This window comes from Panthera pardus, unplaced genomic scaffold (assembly GCF_024362965.1).
Source record: "Panthera pardus isolate Hobbes unplaced genomic scaffold, ASM2436296v1 HiC_scaffold_11, whole genome shotgun sequence".
NCBI lineage: Eukaryota > Metazoa > Chordata > Mammalia > Carnivora > Felidae > Panthera > Panthera pardus.
Window position 1 is genome coordinate 61,156,801 of NW_026526666.1, and position 17,776 is coordinate 61,174,576.

At 46.4% G+C, this 17,776-nt stretch overlaps 1 protein-coding gene across 3 annotated transcripts in view; it reads left to right on the plus strand.

Annotated features, from left to right (window-relative positions):
- PLPP3 (phospholipid phosphatase 3) overlaps positions 1-17,776 on the plus strand; it is an 86,621-nt gene that overhangs the window by 26,108 nt on the left and 42,737 nt on the right. The window lies entirely within an intron of this gene.

The window sequence follows — 17,776 nt, forward strand, 5'->3', positions numbered from 1 at the left end:
ACCACACACTGAGTGGCTTAAACAGCAGAAATCTATTGTCTTACAACTCTGGCGGCTAGAAGTCCAAGATCAAAGTGATGCACAGTGGTTCCTTCTGAGGGCTGTGAGGGAAGAGGTGTTCCATGTCTCCTTGGCCGAAGATGGTGATCTTCCTGGGCCCTTGGCGTTCTCTCTCCATGCGCCTCTCTACGTCCAGATATCCCATTTTATTAGGTCACTTGTCATGTTGGATTGGGATCCACCCTAATGACCTCACTGTGAATTACCTCTGTAAAGACCCCATCTCCAAATAAGGTCTCACACTCTGAGGTCCACACATGTTGGGGATGGGAGGAGGAGACACCTCAAGCCATAACACTCTTCCATTTATATGCGAGGAAAACGAGTCCCAAGTTAAGTAACTTGAGCTTTGAACCTAGGCTTCTGTGACTCTGAAATGTGCATTATCCTCACATCCTGTTTTCTACTCATGAATTGAGAATGCCATGAACGGTGGGAAAAAAAAATGTCTTCCTTGATGTGATTTTGATTAGTGTGAGACAATGTTTGATGATGGTTAGTAACTGCTAAATTTAACTGCTTGACCCTTGGAACCTGGGTAATCATGTTATCTAAAAATGAAGAGAAGTACAATACACTATGCTTTGTGAAACCTTTCTATTGTTCTGCGGTGTTTGCTAAACCTGTTGCACAGATTGTTCCATTCCTCTTGGCTCCGTGGCATCCCAATGATTCCCTGGCAGTCGGATCACATTTCAGAGTGAAAAACCTATCAATATTACATAGTGGTCATCCGTTTTTATCTTGTTTCTCTTTTTCGTAGATCCCTTTTAGTTTTTCGTTCTTCGGCGTGACTATGGCCAACTAGGAGTACACACGTGCGTACGTGCTACACCCCCACATACATACTATTGGTAAGGAAAGTAACATTTATTCAGTAATGTCTAATACGTGGGCCATCCTCAAAATGGCAGAATGGGCCCAGTATGTCTTTTATAGGTGTTTTGGATCCAGGATCTAATCAAATTTCACTCAGCATATTTGATGACTGCCTCTTCAGTCTCAAAGGAGACCAACGATCTGCAGCAGATTCTTTTCTTTCTTTTTTTATAACATTGAATTTATTGAGGGGTTCTGGCGAGTTGTGCGAAAGACTGCCCCACACTTTGGGTTTTTCTGTTTCCTTATGACTCGATTCATCCAAGTTTGGCGTGAACATCACATACACCCCAATAGGCCCCAGGGAAGGCCAGACCCAGCGTAACAGTGCCCAGCTGATGTCATCAGCCAGGCCATGGTCCTGAGGATGCCATGCTCACAAGAAATCCAAGGCCCCTGTTGAAGCTATCGAGTAGAGGAGGTTGCACGGGGCCTGCTCAGCCTTCTCCATGAGGCAGGAGTGGAAATGGCCCTTAGATTCAGGCCTGGCTGACCCTGAAGCCTGTAAGTAGTGACCTTTGGGGTCGTGCTGTACATAAATACCTGAGTCCCTTTTTCACTGGGTGCGCTCGGGCAGATCACTCTTCTTTTTCTTAACTTCCTCACATGAGTTTTAAAAAAGGGTTTGACCCGGGATTACCCCCAGCTGCCCTCACATCTGTACTTTGTTCATTGTGGGTGCATAATAATATTGATTGGAAAAAAGTGAATGAAGAGAAGGTGAACCAGTAGTTTCTGTCTGTATGGAGACTATCAATATGAAGTGAAGGCCCCAGGCAGTCCCAAGGGACATTCCATTCAAACCAGCCTGCCGTGCTGAGAAAATCCCCAGTTATTTTCCGTTAGCGGGAAATAATCCAACATCCAAAAGGCAACTGGTGTTTTCGAAAACTCTGCATATGTTGTTGCCCTTGACTGCTTGAAAGGAAATGAAGAGCTCCCACTCGGGGACAAAGGACTCCCCTAATCCTCTTTCTTGGTTCTGATGGGTTTTGTAGGAAAGACCGTCAGCGATCACGATCACCTCTATGAACGGAGTGCACTGTATATATCATGCTGTATGTTTCAACCCCACACTCACCCCTCAGGAGTGGCTCAGCTAGCCCCACCTAACAGATGGCCTTACAGACTTCAGCAGCTTGCCCAACGTCACAGGACTAAGAAGAAACCGATCCAAGCTTCAAATGCAAATTGAATCGACCCCAAACCCTGTGTGCTTTTTCTGATCATCTATATTGTCACTCACTCACTCACTTACTCACTCACTCACTCACTCACTCACTCACTCACTCACGTCTCCTCAAAAAGCCAAAGGCTTGGTGACCATCGTGGTAACATATTCGGCAACTGTACGTAAAGTAAACCGTGGCCCTCTTCGTGGGCCAGGATAACACCTGTCTCTCTCCTTGTTACAGAAGGTTCGCCATCCCATAGTCCCGATAGCAACGGTTATTGGGCGTTTCTGTGTGCCAGGCATTGAATTAAGCATCTTTGCACCCAGTGTCTTATTCCTCTCACGTCACTGTGAGGTGTGCTGACTTGGTTAAGGTGGAGATGAGCCCCCGGTGCGTCTGACTCCCCAAATCCACCTGCTTAGAGCACCACCGAAGCCATGGTAGTTCAGTTGCCCATAGATGGATTGCCCCTTCGGCAGTCTACACCTAGGCGTGCTCCTGAATAGTGCTCTGTGTTAAGATAACCCGAGAGTCTGAACAGAGAGGCCGCAGCAGTCCGTTTCAGAGAGGTGTTTAAAAGCAAAGAGGGAAAGAGCCCCAGACTCTCCCGGAGAGCAGGCAGTGTTTATTTGAGTTGTGCTGGCCAGGACCTAGCATGGCGTCAGGGCTGTGGGAGGCCTTAATACATCTTATTCAGAATTGATGGGGATGTGTCTAAAAAATGCAGAAGGCTTTTCCTCGGGAAGGTGGTTGGTCACACCTCAGTTAGCAGGGAGCATTAGTTCTAAGGGCCCTGTGCTCCAGTCTGTCCTCCACGTGGCTGCCAGAGTCATCTTTGTAAAGCAGCCTGGCCATGCCACTGCCTAGCCTAGACCTCTTCCTTCATTTTGAGTCTCTGCTGTGTACCCAGCACTGCAGAGAATAAAGAAAAAGCCCTGTCTCTGCCGGCTAAGAAACGAGTCTTGTTTGAAAGCCGGGTACATGAAACCTAATTTTAGAGCCGGTCAGAGATCATTTAGTCGAGCTTTTCTTAGAGAGCGTTCTGGAGAGCTACAATTCTTCCAGTCTTGAAGACTCAGCAGAGAACTTTGATGAAGGCTCCAGGGAAAGGGTTTATGCTACATATGCTCTCGGGTGTGACCACAAGGTCCAGTCTCCCCTCTTTAACAGATAAGGAGGCACAATGAGGAACGGAGGCTGTAAATTGAGAAACACTCCGACCTTGGGCTCTTTCAAAACCCAGCCCAGGGCTCTGTCTGCTGTATAGGGAACCACTCTATTTCTCTGTGTTCAGACTAGACAGGCTTAAGGCACATATTTTCTTCTGGATCTTGAAACCATATGTTTCTCAGGCTTTTCCTCCCCTTCTAAGATAGGCCTCTGATGTTTGGTGCCTGAAATCATCCTGTTGCGTTTTTGGTGCCATCTTGGCGAAGAGACTGGAAAGCAAAGTTGACCATGAGGCAAAAGAGAAAGCGAGGAAGAGCCGTGGGTTTGTAGTCTCACAGGATCCCTGGGTAAGAAAGGCTGGCTTTTCTGTTGGGATGTCACTGCATCGCTAGACAGCAAGCTCTTCTGAGGGCAGGAACCCTGTTTTTTTTCCCCTCGGTTGTCCCCTTCTCTCACACAGTAGGTGCTCAGCAAACATTTGATGTTCATTGTGGTTCAAAATTGTAATCATTTGGTGTATGCATATATAAATTGCATTTTATGTATATTATTCGTCAATTTTTTTTATTTTTTTATTTAAAAAAAATTTTTTTTAACGTTTATTTATTTTTGAGACAGAGAGAGACAGAGCATGAACAGGGGAGGGGCAGAGAGAGAGGGAGACACAGAATCCGAAACAGGCTCCAGGCTCTGAGCTGTCAGCACAGAGCCCGACGCGGGGCTCGAACTCACGGACCGTGAGTTCATGACCTGAGCCGAAGTCGGACGCTTAACCGACCAAGCCACCCAGGCGCCCCCGTCAATTTTTTTTAAAGCCCTTGAGTTCGACAGTGAAATTGCTTTTACTTTTTAGAGCAGTGATTCCCAAATCACCTGGGAATAGAATCATTTCAAAGGCTCATTAAAAATGAGAATTCTCAGGCCCTTGTCTTGGGAATTCTGATTGAGTTATTAAGTAGGTCTGGGTAGGGCCTGGAATGTATTTTTTCATGAGTGCCCCTGATGATTTTGTTGATTGGCCAGATCTGAAAGTCGCTGTCCAGAGGATAACTTGGTTCAATCCCCAGCTTTACACTTAAAGACAGCCATGAAAATAAGCACTAGCCTTCAGGCCTGGAGCCTTGAAACAAAGTGTGCTGAGAAATGCAGAAAGGTTATGCGCAGAACAATTGGCCAGTATACCTGGTGTCAGACTGAGAGGGGGTGATGGAGAGAAATGATTTGGAACCCTAATTAGACCTGCTCCCTAGTTCTCAAACCTGCGGCTCTAAGCCCCCTGCTAATTGGCAGTCCCTTAATAGATTAGGACTTGGCATCGGGCTTGCATGTTATTATAAACCACACACAGAAAAACCCAGTGGCTGAGGAACTCCTGCCAAACCCAGGCCTGGGTTTTTGTGAAGCTTTTGAAGTGCACTGGTCTTTCAGTATTTTGTATAGTCAGTGTACTGAAAGGCATCAAACCGTTCCTTTGGATGGGATTTGTGAAGGGCCAGTTTGTTGAATACTTAATTCCCCGAGACCCATTCTGTCATCTTGATGGACAAGCAGGGGCCCACATACATGGTTTTGCTCCCAGCGGTACAAGGAGTGTGATAGGAGAGATGATTTCTCACGGTTCCTGTCCTGTGCTCAGCAATCTGTCCCCCTCCCCGCCGTGCTTTGGGGGGAAGGAAGAAACAGAGGGCATCTACTCTTGTGTCATGCCCAGCTGTTTAACACCCCGTCTTAGGAAATCCTTAGAGCAGCCCTTCCAGGCTGCATGACCTCTTTTGAGGATCCGGAGGTTCTGAGAATTCACTAATCTAGGGTCACAGTGCCACAACAGAGAAGGGAGGGACTCCTATCTAGGTCCGCTAATTCCAAACTGTCACCAAACTGGACCAAACCCGGAAAATCATTTTTCGTTTTGCTTGGTGGTCAGTTGATTAAGATGGCTGTGGGGGGGCGTCTGGGTCGCTCCACCGTCGGACTCTTGATTTTGTCTCAGGTCACAATCTTGAGGATCGTGAGTTCAAGACCCGCATTGGGCCCCGTACTGGCAGCATGGAGCCTGGTTGGGATTCTCTCCCTCTCTCTCTGCTCCTCCCCTTCTAATGCTTGCTCTCTCTCTCTTTCTCAAAATAAATAAATAAAACAAACAAAAGATGGGGTATGAAACAGTTTTCTGTCGTTGACCTCCTGAGCCAGGGATACCTGTGGGTAATATATGCACTTACAGTGTTCCCCTTTCCCCTGAAGTTCTGTAGTAGGGTCCCTACTCTGGGGTGAGGCTGCCCCTTACAGAGAGCCACATTGTGCAGGCGGATGAGTGGCTGGAGAAGGCGGGCTCTCGAGTGTGCAGAGCCCTGTTCCAGGCTTCCGAAGGCAGTCAGGTATTCCTCAGGCCTCCGAGCAGTCCCAGGGGCCTTGCTCTCTGCTCTCGTCTGCCCAATTAGGTTCCAGTTAGAGGCCCTTCCATTTCTTTCCAAGTCCATTTCCACAAAGGGAGAGCTGTAGTGGAGGCCGAGATTTCCATGAAAACCTTCCAATTTTCAGGCACACATACCAGGCAGCTCTCATGGCAATACCATGGTGAAGGGGAATAATGTTATTTGGCATTTCGCCCTTAAAAAAAATGTATGTGTGGGGGGCGGGGGGCGGGTAGGGAGGCTGTGGGAGGATGGGCAGAGAGAACAGTGGGGGCTTTGTAATTTACTGCTACAGAGAGGTCAGGTGAGCAGGGCCATGAGGGGAGGTGGGGTGCAGAGGAGGCCTGAATGCTCCCCTCCCCACCTTGGGATTCACTACCTGCTTCTCCCCTTTTGCCTGATTCACACATTTTGAGAGGTTGTAAGGAGGAAGTTGAGGAGTTTTTATGTTTCTATTTGGAAGAAGGACTCTAGACATTCTGTCCCTCTGAGGGAAGCTGGCTCCTTGCTGCTTTGCAAGGATTAAGGGCCTGGTTTCCAGTACCATTGAAGAAACATCCCAGGAACTACCCTTTTCTCTCAACAGCTGAAAAATGCATCACAGAGCAGTGGCTTCCTGGAGAGTTTTGGCAAAAGAGCTCCCCTCTGGAACAATAGGGTTCCTATAGCAAACCACCTAGGGTTTTGGTTTTTTTTTTTTTTTTTTACTGCTGCCAGTTCTCCTGTATCTGAATGCCCACATTTTGTTATCCCCATCCTGGTGGGGGGAGGGGGGCTGCCAGAGCAACTGAGGGTGGCCCCAGAGACATTTCTGGGATTTCTTACTACAGAAGGCCAGCCAGTTCACCAGAGGCACCCCCTTCTCAGTCTGGGCAAAAGCACCTAAAGATAGGAAGTGCGGTGACTGCACAGGACTGTGCAAAGCCAGTCTGACCCAGTGGCATTTCTGCTTTGCTGTTCTGTGACCGTGTTTCTGATCTTCAGTTTGGGCCTTTGCAAACCCTAGGTGGTGCCGCTTACGTGGAAGGGGTTCCTAGGAGGAATAAAAGAGGCTCAGCTCTAAATCACCTAGGAGAGTATCCAGTTGGCTGCAGTAGCTGATGCAAATTCCCACCTGCTTCCAACCCACACTGCATTTTTGCTGATAACCTGCTTCTTTGACAGAGCCAAGAGCTGCCAATCATTAATTCACTTTGGATGGGAAGGCCTGCAGATTTGGGGATGTTTTCTGAAGCTCGTGTTTATAAATGAGCACCTTTGAATTCTGGAGGGTTCTGCTTGGCCAGTCTCTCTTCCCCAACTGAAAGCAGCACCGCTCCTCAGTTACCCCAGGGGCATAGCGGGCAGGTGGCGAATCCGCCCTATAAGGACGCCATGGGAATGAAGCCTGCAGTTTGTTTATAGAATGCCTATAGGCTAAAGGCAAAAACTCTCCTGAATTAGAAATGTCCCTAAGCCACCTGATGAAACCACCCCTTTCATTTTGCACATGAAGAAACAGAGCCTGAGAGAGCAGAAGTGAATCTCTGTATAGTTAGCCAGCCGCGGAATAAACACTGATGAATACGGGTCATTATTATTGTCAATTATTGTTAGTTGGTATTAGTTTTTGAGGTCGCCTTGCCAACAGAAACTTCCCTTGTACACCCAACTCACTTGTGGTAGCAGGTGTCTCTTCACCGAGTCAGGGACTAGTGTGGAGACCATTTTCTTCTCTAGGACCCTGGCTGAGCTGACCCAGCTCCGACTGCTTGAGACTTCATTAGTCAGTAGGTGAAAGGTTGCCTAATTCACTAGGATAGTCACACAGTGTAGAATGACCCTGATCCTTCTATTTGGATTTGACTTACTTCCATTTAGAGTAATCCTGGTGATTACTATAGATCCTTTCTTAAACTAGAAACCTAGTTTAAGGTTGGAGAAACCTTCCCCTTTTGGGGGGAAACCCCAAATAAGACATTTCTTCTGGAGTGAACAACATTTTTAACTGCCAGTTCTCCCTTTGTAGCATCTTTTCAGCATCTGTGAAATTAGATGGGCTCCCTCAGACTCCTTTTCTCATTTTTCCTCAGGGTTAAAACTTGGGTAGGAAATGAGGGTAGGTTGCAACAGCAGTATTGTTAATTGGCTCGTCGGGGTGGTGGTGGGGGGGTGGTTTCCAGTTCTGAATTTTTATTTTTTTATTTTTATTTTTTTTTATTAAAATTTTTTGTGTGTGTGGCCTTACCTACATTGTTGGCGTTCAGATGACAGCAAGGAATCTTTGAAATGTGTTTACTGGATTAGTCAATAAACTGGTACTGCGCGTCTGCTGGCTTTCGCGACACGTGCTAACACATGTCCTGGACGTTCCTGTCACGCTGCATCATGAGTACGCCTCCCCAGATGCGTGTGCTGTCCCCCGAGCGTGCACTCTTAGAGGGCAGGGGCCACCTCTTATTAATTTCTGTAGCCCGTAATTCTCTCAGTAAGGACCCTCCTTCAAAAGCAGCCTTTTTCTCCTTCACTTTCTTCACCACCCAGTGCAGTTCGGAAAACTTGGGGCCTACACCAAGCCTCAGATGTCGGGGAAAGAAGTTTGCCTTGTACTTTAATCAGGTGTTTTGTAATGCCATCCACTCCCTGGATACTTCTAAAAGAAAATGTGGCCCCACAAGTACAACACATAGGGAGGAAATACACTACAAATTAAAAAGTGATTAGCGTGCATTTAGGCAGAAGGTCAAAGGGATTATTTTGGACTTCAAACTTTTCAGCTTTTAGGGGCCTTGTATTCGGTTTCAGAATTGCATCCCTGAATTATTTGTGCAGGTGGCAGCTGTCAGATTTGAAGGAGGTTTCTGGGTTTTACAAAAGGAACGTTTGACAGGCTGGGGAATGGGGAGTGTGCTCCTGGCGTGAGGCTGGTCTTATCCCTGAAGCTGGAATCGCTCCAGCTTTACTGAACTCCAGTGCCGGTCCTTGTCTTGAGCTGACACAGCCCTGACCAGGGTAGTCTGGCCACCTTCTTGAGCAAACCAGTCAAGCCGGCTGATACAGCTGGATAGTAGATTTGCAGGCTGGGAGGGCAGGGAACTCACCTCTGTTAAATACCTACCATGTGATCTGTCATCCTCCCAGCTCTTCCAAGTGGGTATTGACCTCCTCTTTTGAAAATTGGGGCTCTGAGAAATTAAGCAGCTTGCTGAAGTTTGCATAGATTTCAAGCGGCAAAACTGGTTTCCAAACCCGGATCCGAGTTGCCTTCTTGAGATTTGTGCCCTTCCTCTGATTGGGAGCTCTCTCCTGGGCAGTGGCTCCCAAGAGGATCACAGGAAGTGGGTCAGAGGTGTGCTGAAATGGATCCCTTAGCCCTCTGGGTGGCCGGGCAGGGTGGGGTGGGGCGGGGCGGCTGAATCACTGAGTGGCGGCCTCTGCGGCTTACCTGGGGCTGCCCCACAAAGTGTTTTCTGATAGTTTCACTACCTGAAAAAGATGAGGAAACTGAAAATTCGGGGTCTTAGCGGTCATCCAGCCCAACAGCCAGAGGCTTGAAGCTGGTTAGGTTCCCCGTAAATAACTCCCGATGGATTTGTCTGCTCTTCATGAGGTTGTGTGGTCGTGTGTTGTTTCAGGGGATTGTGTTAGAAAAACAGGATTGGAGATGTGAGAGAGATCAGATTAAAACTCCGAAGGGTGGGGGAAAAAGGATTTACAAGCCATACACTGTATCTGGGCCAGAGCCAGGTCATCTGGATTTTAGTTTATTTCCTTTATGCATTTCTCCAATATACGTTTGTGGAGCACTCGCTAGGCACCAGGAATTAGTCTTTTTGTGCGGGGTATGCAGAGATGAATAAAATATGAACCCTTTTCTGAAGAGACTATCAGCTGATGTAGGGGGCTTACAGAAAAAGGAATAATTAATGGTGCTAGGATGTGATGGATAAATCCTTGGATTTATAGTTGAACACATAGATAGGGTTAAGATGAAAACATATACATGGGTTGGGGGGGGGGCCTGGGTGGCTCAGCTGGTTAAGTGTCTGAGTCTTGATGACTCCGGTCATCATCTCACGGTTTGTGAGTTCAAACCCCAGTCGTGCTCTGTGCTGACAGTGCAAAGCCTGCTTTGGATTCTCTCTCTCATTCTCTCTCTCTCCCTCTCTCTCTCTCTGCCCCTTCCCTGCTCTCTCTCTCTCTCTCTTAAATAAATACACATTTAAAAAAATTTAAGCAATGGGTGTCCAAACCGAGCATCTCTGCCAGCCAGATTTGGCCATGGGCTGCCAGTTTGTGACCTTTGACCTAGGTTGGACCATGCAGCTGGGCCCTGGTGGCCTTGGATTGCCTACCAGCGTGATTTTGTTCTCACAGCGTCTCCAGTAACACTCCAACTCTTCATTTTTGGCACCGCGTCTGGCTCCAGTCTTGCCTTTTGACTATCTCGAACTTTGGCCCTCCCAGGTGTCTGATGTCCTGCCAGTCCACATGTTGTTTATTTTACCGCCACGTGAACCTGGCGTTTTGTGTACACCTGGGCAGCGTGGCTGGGGTGGGAGCACGCCTGCTGACGCATGTGTGCGTAACTGTTGGGAAAATAACATTTTTTTTCACCCTCGTGGACTTCCCTCCCATTCAGCCTTGTGCGATCCTTTGATGACACGTGGCAGGGTTCCTGCCGTGATATTTCTTCTCTGCATCAGGGTGCCAGGTCCTGCTAACCACTGCTGAAGCCCCTTCTGTTTATACAATCCCAAGAAGTCCCTGGAATTGCAGGATTTTATGAGCATGCTTTTCCCATGGGATCAGATTGCATTTGGGAAGGAGCTGGCAAACCCACAGCTGAGTGAGTGAGCTTTTGACTGAACGCTGATCACATCTTATACCTGCTTAAAAGCTTTCAGCGGCTTCCTGTCACCTACAGGAGCAGGAGCTAACACGGAGCCAGGCAATTGGATATTTTATAAACTGTGTCTTCGTGCATTGGGAACTATTGTACAGGTCCTGTTGTACGACGATGAAGCTCAGAGAGGTAAACTGACTTGCCCAAGGTCATACCATAAACATGGCAGGTGGTAGAAGTAAGACGTGAAATCCTGTCTGCCTGACTCTGGAACCTGACTTGCCCAAGGTCATACCGTAAGCGTGGCAGGTGATAGAGGTAAGAGGTGAAATCCTGTCTGCCTGACTCTGAAGTTCACAGATAAATTGAAAAAAAAGTAACTCTGCCAGAGTAGCTTACATGGCTCAGTGAATCCTTTGTAGAAGAGATATCTAAGTCTTACAGGATGAATAGGAGTTTGCCAGCGGTAGTTTAATCCACATGTTAAGACATCATTTCCTGGAGTTGTTAGGAAGATTAAATGTGGTTATTTATGTAAGAGCTAATAAAACCCCATGCACACTTGGGATTCTTGCTGTGTCCTAGCTCTGGGGAGCCATATTGGAAATAAACACATTGGGTCATAACAGAGACTGAGGCAGGAGAGTAGGTGGATCTGAGAGATCCAGAGAGATCAAGAGAGTAGGTGGTAAGTCCATCTCAACATATAAGGGAGAGCCCTGCTTTTTATCCTCGTTCAGGGTCAGCCTACACTTTTCAGAGCTTTGTAGCTTTGCTAATCTCTACATAGACATATTTCCTATGTACTTTAGCAAGAAAGGCTAACTGGCCCCATCTCTGAATGAACTCTAAGGGTCTTGGTATTCTATGATATATCCTGGTTACACTGGTTATCAGCAGTGGCAAATTATAATCTCTCTGACTCAATTCTTTGGCTGTATATTAATAATTATTTTAGAGGATTGTTTTGAGAGTTACATCCGTTGACTTATACAGAACTCCTGGCACGTAGTATGGGTACCCAATGAATGCATATTACTCTCGTCCTTATTGAAAAGAGGGGTCAAAAGAGGAAGGAGGTGACCCAGTTTGACCTGGGGAAGAGAATTATAAGTCCTTTTAACTTTGGTAGTTGTGTATTACTAGAAATATCATGTCGAGGGGTGCCTGGCTGGCTTAGTCGGTAGAGCATGTGGCTCTTGATCTCAGGGTCATGAGTTCGAACCACACATTGGGTGTGGGGCTCACTCAAAAATTAGACATATCATGTCGACAAAAGAGGGCTGGGACTCTCTTCGTGAAAGGTCTGAATCATGCTGTTGGCTAGTTTGTTTTTTAGGGGTGGATCTGACACCCCTTTCAAAATCCAAATGAAAAGGCCAAAATAGCGCTAAGAGTTTTAAGGTGGCTGATATTATTTTGGAGAATAAAGTGGGTTTTTGCCCTTTAAGCACTTCCAAATAAGAAAGGCCATCCAAAGTTCTTTTTCACATCCATGATTAGACTAAAGACAGATGTCCCTTTGTCATGGAACCGGAGACTTTTCAACGTTGAGAAACTCAGAAACAGTGTGGTTTCTCGATACGGTGTGTCCCCAGCACCTAACAGTGCCCAGTACTCAGAAACTGTCAGTACATGTTTGTGGAATTGCATTGAAGGCCTTGGATTTGGGCTCAGGAAACCCGGCACCGGGACCAGATCTGCCACTAATGTCTTTGTTTCTCCCATGGAGTTGCTTTCGGTTATGACAGTCTTCTTTTTGTAAAGAAAGGTCTAGACCTTCCAGCTTTGAAGAATGACCATTTGTCAAGGCAAACCCCTAGACCCAGAATATTGCATGTTCACACCAGCCTACAGCGAGTGTTTTTCATGGCAGCCCTTTTCAAAGGTAGGAAACGCCTTCATAGTAAACTCAGTTTTGTCTCATCTGGATTGTGTCCAGTACAAAAATCTGGACAAATAATCGTAAACCAAAGAAAGTTTGCACACTTCTAAGACCAGTAGCAATTAATTACTTTAAATAGAAACCCTGTCACTTACAAGCAACATAAATATTTGTATTTTGAACCTCTAAGTAGTAGTTGGGTTGACCATTCTGGCCTTAAGTGATTAAAAAAAAAAATCAGTTGGTCATATTTTAACAAGGAATACATTTATAAAGAAAGGGAGGGTCAGGTCATGGAGTAAGAAAACATGAACCAAAAGACAGACAGACCTGGGTTCAAATCCCAGTGACCAACTGACTCAGTGTGGGAACCTTGAACATGTTACAAAACTTCTGGCCTCAGCTTTCTGTTGGGTACAGATGAAAATAATAATGCACATTTTCACAGCTGTTGTGAAAATTCAGATACATCAATTCCTAATTGGATTCCAAGTTTGAACTCAGAAGCCTAATGTCTTCCATCTATATCTATCTTTCTCTTTCTTTCTTTCTTTCTTTCTTTCTTTCTTTCTTTCTTTCTTTCTTTCTTTCTTTCTTCTTTTCTTTTCTTTTCTTTTCTTTTCTTTTCTTTCTGTTCTTTTTTTTTGAGAGAGAGAGAGAAGTGGGGCTCACACGGGGCTTGAGCTCACCCGATATGGAACTCGAACTCACTAACTGTGAGATCATAACCTGAGCCAAAGTCAGATGCTCCACGACTGAGCCACCCAGGCGCCCTTCCGTCACTATTTCAAACATCTGGTCCACATTGGTGCCATTTGCCGGCTTTGCATTTTAGATGAGCTGCAGTCTTCAGTCTCTGAGCTTCAGTCTTTCATTTGTAAAATGAGCACAAGAGTGAAGTCTACACTGTAGGTAAGATGTAGAAAACTCTGTTGTAGAGTTCTCCCAGCTGCCTGATTGGAGCAGTGAGCCTGCGCTTGATATCCACATACGTGGTCTGCACCCAGTATTCTTCTGTGGGTAGAAGTGTAGGCTTTCTGCAGATATTAGTTTAATTATTATTCTCACAGGTCCTGGACTTTGCTTATTCTAAAATAACCACAGATTGGATGAAATATCAAGTTGGACAACTCCGGGAAAGGCACTCGAAGGACTTGGTATATAGGAGCCACGGGCAGCCCCTTCCTGATGCTCTGAGTCAGGTCCTGCCGTGGGTCCCGCCCAAGTGCAAAGATTTCTTATTCACTCTCCCACCCCCACTCCTTCCCTTTCTAAAAAAGCACTTTGAGAGCAGGAGGCTGTGTTTAATTTTGTGCCAACGTGAAGCTGTGGCTGAAGGGAGCAGGGCTCTGGGGCTGGGTCACTTTGGTAACACTTCCCACATGACTTTATCAATGGGTGGGCCACAAAAACTTATCCTGTGTTTTTTTACACCCCACCCCCAAACCACCCAACCTGCTCAAGTGTTAGTTTTTCAAAGCCCAAGAAGTTTCAAAGGCCCGAACCCAACACAGGGGCCTTTCTTCACGCTTTGATTTTCTGCCCGTTAAGTGTTTGTCAGTGAGTTCGTATTACGCCTCCTCTGCAGCCTACATATCCCAAGAGGTCCCTGGAGGTATAGGAAGTTAATTGATCCTTGATTAAAAGAAGGAGAAGTGCTTTGAATTGGGGTCTAGAATCACCAGATGGTATGTATACACACACACACACACACACACTTCTTATTTCTACTTTGCAAAAAGCTTGTAATGTACCTTTCATTATAGATAAATCTAAATTCCAGGATATTGGCATCAGAGTGTTGGTTAAATTAGATACTGAGCACAGATGTGTATGTGGTGAATATTCAGTGAGTAATCGCCCATGCTGTTGCCTTGACTGTTCCATATAAAGCATCTTTTTCTTCAAAGGCCATGAAATTTGCTGAGCTTTAACTAATTTATCAATATACCTCGGGGCTTCCTTCTCTGTTTCAAGTGACTCGCTTACTTTAGAAAGCACTCGAAAGTCCGAGTGTCTCTGGTAAGTCACTTTAATCCCTTTGAACCTTCGGGTGACTGAATGTGTTCATTTTTATGACTGTTTCTCCCATTAGCCTTTGGGCCACTTGAAGGTTGGGACTTAAATTCCCTCAGCACAGTGACCCAGTCAGTGCCGAGAACAATAATGGGTATCCAGATTGTCCAGATGGCAGCCCTTCATGTGGGGTTCCTCAGCACAGTTCGGGCACAAAACAGTTACTTAGTAAATGTTAGCTGCTCTTGCTGTTGTCTGTGTTGACTCTCTCTTTCTTCCTTTCGTTGTCTACTTGTGTGTCTCTTCCAGCTCTGGAGCCAAATCTAAAATCGTGTTCTCGTAATGGCCATCGGTTGTGATGACTGCCTTGTTGAAGTCCCTAAACTACTTTGAGTTTCTTGAGCGTACTTAGTCCCTGGACCCCAGAAACCTCCTACTCACATAAGGGTTCCCTCAAGCCTCCCATCCTCTGTGGGCTATCTTTAGTGTCCCTGGTGGAGAAGTCTTATGGGCCCTCCCCGTAATCTATACATACGTCAGTCTGCCCATTTAGAAATATTTTAGTGCGCTTGTTTTTGTAACTTTCTTAAAATACCATAGGCCTCTTGAGGGCGGGTGCTGTGATGCATTCACCTCTAGGTTCCTAGTCATTAGCACTGGGAATTTTTTGGAAATGAACTGATCAAGAGCTATAGTAGTTGGGTATAAAGATGGTGCCAGTGTTGGAAATGGAGATCCTGCTTTGGAAAAGAACAGCCTCTTCTCTGGGTCCTGGAGAGGCAAGGAAGGCATGATGCTGTGTCTCTTGAGGATCAGCTACCCCGTTGGAGAAAATGCCTATGCTTTTCCCATCAACTGAAGGGAATCCGAGGTTACTCTCTTCTGGAGTGAAGTCAAGACTTGACTGGCATCATCCCCGATCATACCACACATTTTTAGAGGAAACAGAAAAAGCCATTGGGTCTTCTGAATGCTCTCTCCATGCCTTTCAAGAAAATAAACAGAACACATTCAGATCCAACTTCTTGACTGTTTGTGGGCACTGTCCACATGATCAGAACCGGAAGCTCCCCGAGCTTTAGGCAAGGGAGGACAGATGAGAAAGGATTTGGATTGCTCCCAGGTTAAGAGAGGGCAAAGGAACGGAATAAACAGATTTTCTTTACTAACTTTCTCTGTGGGATTGTTCCCCCCACCCCCTCTTGGTCCTTTTAACATTTATTGAGTGTCTGTGGTGCGTGCCAGACCCCAAGCTGACATGACCCAGTGCTGTTGCCTGGTTTCCTCCAACTAAAACCCCTTCCTGCACTGATTTTATTCCATGACGTCTTGCCGTACTAGATTGCAAGCTCCCTGAGGGCAGGGCTCGTGCTGTCTTTGTACCTCGTGTACACAGTGAAGATTGAATCAATATTTGTCGACTAAATGAATGGGTTAGTGTAGTAGTAGATGGCGTCATCCCAGCAATCCCAAAGCTAGACTGCACTCTTCCCATTGCAGAGATGAGAAGAGCGTTTTGGAGATGTGAAATAACTTGCTCAAGTAGCTGGGAGCAGAGTTGAGGTCATTAACCCAGTTCTGTCTAACTCCACAGCTCTTTTATATGTGTTTTATTGTCCTTAGAAACATATGTTTTACAGGCCTATCATGTGAACACCATTAAAAATAGAAGCTGGGGCCTAAGAGCCCAGCCTGAATGTAAGGCACTCGAGGTCTGTTCCCTTCCTGAGTTTATTAGCAACGCTTTGGCTCCCAGGCACCACAGAGGCTGCGGCCGGGCTCAGACGTGGAGCTCAAGGTTTTTATCACGATGTGTGGAGCTTTAAAAGCGGACTATTAATATCATAGTGCTGGCTTCTTGGCTACTTTTCGTAGCCAACTTGGCCACATTTCAAAATGTTTAGGCAGTGGAATGAAGATGGTTTGGGCCCGTAGGTTATTTTTTTCTCTCCCAGCGCCCCACCCCCCAAAGATCAGCTGACTGTTCTTGCCCCTTCCTCGCCACAGCATTCCCTCCCTGCCTCACCTCTCCTGCTTCACTCTTTTGCAGAGACACGGTCTCAAGAGCTAATGGTTATTGCCTTCCAGGGTCCCTCTGTGTTTACTTTGAGAAGGTCAGGCACAATGCTGTGGTATGTTGCTGTTTCTTTCTTTTCAAAGCACTAGTATGAATTTGATAAAGTAAATTGTTGTTCTAGCAGGAAGCAGTTAGGGGTCACAAAATAAATAGCCGTAGAATTCAAATAAATCCAAAGAATAAAACCAAATAAATCCATGTGTGTATGCACAGTGATACATAAATACACTTTTTAGAAAGTGAGCATTTTTATCGCTGCTGGTCTGGACCAAAGTAATTGAAAAATTGTGGAGTTCGTGGTACATTTTTTTTTTAAGAGGCAGTCTGGGGCTTCGAGCAACGTGACGTGACGTGAATTCAATTCTTTTTGAAAAACACGAAAGTGGAATTTTATCTTTTCAACCACCGCTTATCTTGGGATTTTTCGGCTAATGAAATTCACAGTCGGACGAAACCAATTTGCAAAGTTAAATCAGGGATTCAGGCATTTGGGGGTAGACTAAGAGACCCTGAAGGAGCTAAATATTCTCTCGTAGTCACTGTTCTCTTCACTTGAAGATGAACGGCACATGCTTAACCGATGGTGTAAAATGACCTCTTCAGGTTGTTGGGAGATCCAATACAGAAATGAATGAATGCCTTACACATTGTGGATGGCTCTTACATCGGTGGTGGCTGTTAACAGGATGTTTTTCTTGGTCTTCCCTAGTCCTAACATTTACTGGCTCACCTTTTACTTAGGGGAGTGGTATTGCAGCTTGGCATTGAACTTGGGTGGTAGGGGAAGAGGTCTTCCAGTCTGAGAGAAGAGTAGCAACTGAGGCAAGAGTCGCCGTGTCCTGTTTTCTTGGAGGCTGTGTCACGGGGGCCACAGACCATGAGTCAGGAGAAGGGAGGTCCAGGTCGCGGGGCACTCCAGAGGTCACACTTTATCTCGTGCGGTGCAACGGCGAGCCGCGGAAGAAACTTAAGCAAGGCAGTGACGTGCTCGTGGTCAGGAAGTGAACCGGTAGATGTGTGTGAGAGGCGGTGAAGGTCAGGAGACCGATGCGGAGGCTGCTGCAGTGACCAGGCCAGAGATCTTGTAGGCCTTCGCTTTTTGCTTCAGGGTTGTGAGGAACTTTTCCTGGCAGGTGATGGAATCCATTCGCCATGACCTTTAAGAGAATGGCATCTGAGCCGAGCCACTGATAAACCAGCAGCAGCTGCGGGAGCAGCTTGGTGCTCCCAGATGCCCTTGGGCTCCGCTCCAGAGCTCCAGGCCTCAGGGCCCTCTGC